Source organism: Sorex fumeus, unplaced genomic scaffold (assembly GCF_029834395.1).
Source record: "Sorex fumeus unplaced genomic scaffold, SorFum_2.1 ptg000021l, whole genome shotgun sequence".
NCBI classification, from domain to species: Eukaryota; Metazoa; Chordata; class Mammalia; order Eulipotyphla; family Soricidae; genus Sorex; species Sorex fumeus.
Window position 1 is genome coordinate 580,955 of NW_026606078.1, and position 2,744 is coordinate 583,698.

General features: G+C 43.3%; 1 non-coding gene across 1 annotated transcript; it reads left to right on the forward strand.

Annotated features, from left to right (window-relative positions):
- The first annotated feature begins 1,769 nt into the window (after positions 1–1,769).
- On the forward strand, positions 1,770–1,905 carry LOC130023049 (small nucleolar RNA SNORA15). Its single transcript, XR_008792369.1, has one exon. It is a non-coding gene; the product is annotated as a small nucleolar RNA SNORA15 (small nucleolar RNA).
- Positions 1,906–2,744: the final 839 nt, after the last annotated feature.

Genomic DNA, 2,744 nt, shown 5'->3' on the forward strand with positions numbered 1-2,744 from the left:
ATTCACGTTTAAAACAGGCTTCCTATGACAAGATTTCCCTAAATTTCCATTCTCAGCAAGGCCTGTTTAAATTTGAAAGAAGGGCTGCAAACAGGCTCCTTGTCAGCATTCTCATTTCAGTTCCAAAGGCATTGTGTCCAGAGGGTCCTTAAATCCTGGAAAGAAACTAATCCACCTTTTTGCCTCCTTATTTTCAGTTTTGGTATCTAAAGGGCCCTACTAATCCATAGTGTCTCCTTTGGAGAAACAACTAAATGGCCTTTTAGAAGGCTGGGTGGGTGGACAAAAGGGCAAAGGGACCGGTGGTCATCACATTGCTGGCAGAGATTCCATCAAGAGGAAACTCCTGCCTTTTCTGAGGATTGACAGTGACTTCAGTTAGGAGTTGGGTGTGAAAACTAATAAGAAAGTCTCATCTGGAGACACTGCTATTCCCTTAAAGGACACAGGTATTTGAGGGGTATAAACTGCCCAGTCTAGTCTTTTGGGGGCAGGCAAGGACACTGCTTTCTGGGTCTGCCCCTCACAAAAGATTCAAGTTTGGAAACGTGACTGCTTGTGGCCATGCAAGCAAAATACGGGGTTCTTTGGGGCTGTAGGGAAGCTCTCCTGCCTGGGGAGGGCCTTCCCATGTCTTCTCACACCTGCTGACTGCACATCTCAAGCCCCAGACTTCCCGACCCCAAGAGGAAGTGGAGAGTGAGCAAAGCAGAAAAAGTTAAATGCATGATGTAGAATTGCGAATTTCACACTAAACTGTTGTATTAAGCATGAAGTCTGTTTGATGTTGGCAAAGGAATTTTAAAAGTAACAAAAAGCTTTGTGTCATTGTTTTGGCTGTGACAGACCTTCATTTTCCTGCCTTTCTTTACCTATTTTCTCCCTTCCCTCACCCCTCCCACCATACCCACTGTCACTAGTTGTTGTTATATGGTGGCAGCTCTTGATCCAATTGGTGTTCTTGTTCCACTGGAAATATGGAGGGAGGAAGAAGGGGAAGGAAAGCAACTTTTTAATAATTTTTGTATTGGTATTCACAAGCGTTTGTATTTTTTAAATTGCAAACACTATGTTTCCTGGTCTTTGGGGGTTGACAAAATTTTGTGTATTGCCCTTTGGAAAATCTGAGTTTTACCACCATCTTAAGCAGATTTGAAATAAATTCTTTTGACACTGCCAACAACCGAAGACAAAGTATGGCCTGTAATTTCTGCTCAGCAGCGAAATCTGCCTTTCTCCAAACTGGACATGATCACCAGCTGAACAGGCAGATGGAGAGGGAGGTGCTGCCTGTGGGCTATCCGGAGTCAGGGTCAGTGTGACTTTGCTGCATGTGCCCCAGAAATCTTGAAGATATTGCGTATGATTTTAAACGATAAACTACCAAACCCAAACAGTACTGAGCTTATAGAGTTCATTTCTGCAAGAAGTAATAAGCATAAAATCTAATAACATTTAACACATGATTAAGATAATTCATTAACAGCTGATTACAAATTACACGTGGCAATAGGGCACTGGAGATAGTACAGATGGTAAGGTGCTTGCATTTGCACTCACCCAACCCAAATTCAACCCCGGCAACCCATATGGCACCCCAAGCACTGCCAGGAATAATTCCTGTATGCAGAGTGAGAAGAAACCCCTGAGCATCATCCGGTGTGACCCAAAAACTAAAAAAATAAAAGTGATATGTGGCAATGGAACTTGGGTGTGTCTGACAAATCTGTTCCTTATTGCTTTTGTCAAATAGAGATCCTTAGGAGCAAGCATGGCTAAATATTGTGTTCTTTTTATCAGTATTTTGCATGCCAGAAACCATGCAAAAGTAAAGTTTTCCCTTGAAATGGCTTTTGCTGCTATGTTGCTTTTTGTGGTATATGATTATTAAAAGTCATTACAAAAAAGAAAGGGGGGGGAAGGAAGGAAAAAAGAATAAGACAAAGAAAAAGAAAAAGAAAGATCCTTAGAAGCAGTTATTTCATTCTCTACTGACCATCTTGAGAGTTCACCTCACCCTTCAGTTATGGCAGATTACTGAACAGCTAGGTATGGGGGTAGTTAGACTGAGATTAGAAGGAAGGAAACTTATCCCTTTCAAAGTTATTACCTTGAGCAGCTTCCAATAAATATTTAAATAATATTGTCCTTCCCAAAAGTACCTGGAACTTCTCAAAGTCTGTTTTACATTTTTGCAAAAAGAATAATGCAGGGGCTGGAGTGCTACCTAACTAGAGATATAGTGCAGCAGATAGGGTATTTGCCTTGCATATGGTCAACGCTCATTTGATCTCTAGCATCCCATATCATTCCTTGAGCACGCCATACCAGGCTGTACTTAGGGCTTATTCTGCTCAAGTACACACACACACACACACACACACACACACACACACACACACACACACACAGTACTAGGGATCAAGATCAAGACCAAGAACTTAGGCCTAAGACCTAAATTCTAGCCATAAAAACTGTCCCACACCCCCCAATTAATCCCCGTAGCCCCCCACTGGTGTAGCCCTGGAGTGCCTTCCTCCCCAACCCCCCCCCCCCCCCCCGCCCCACGACTTTCAGCATTAGTAGATGTGGCCCTAGTGCCTTTCCCCAGCACTTCTAGGAGCTGTCCTGGAAGCACTCATTCCACCTTGATACTGTCTGGTGTAGCCATTGGTGGTCCTGCTGCATCCACAAGTCCCAGAACTGAGTCATGCAGCTGTTTGGCCAAGTTTCAGTGGGTATTG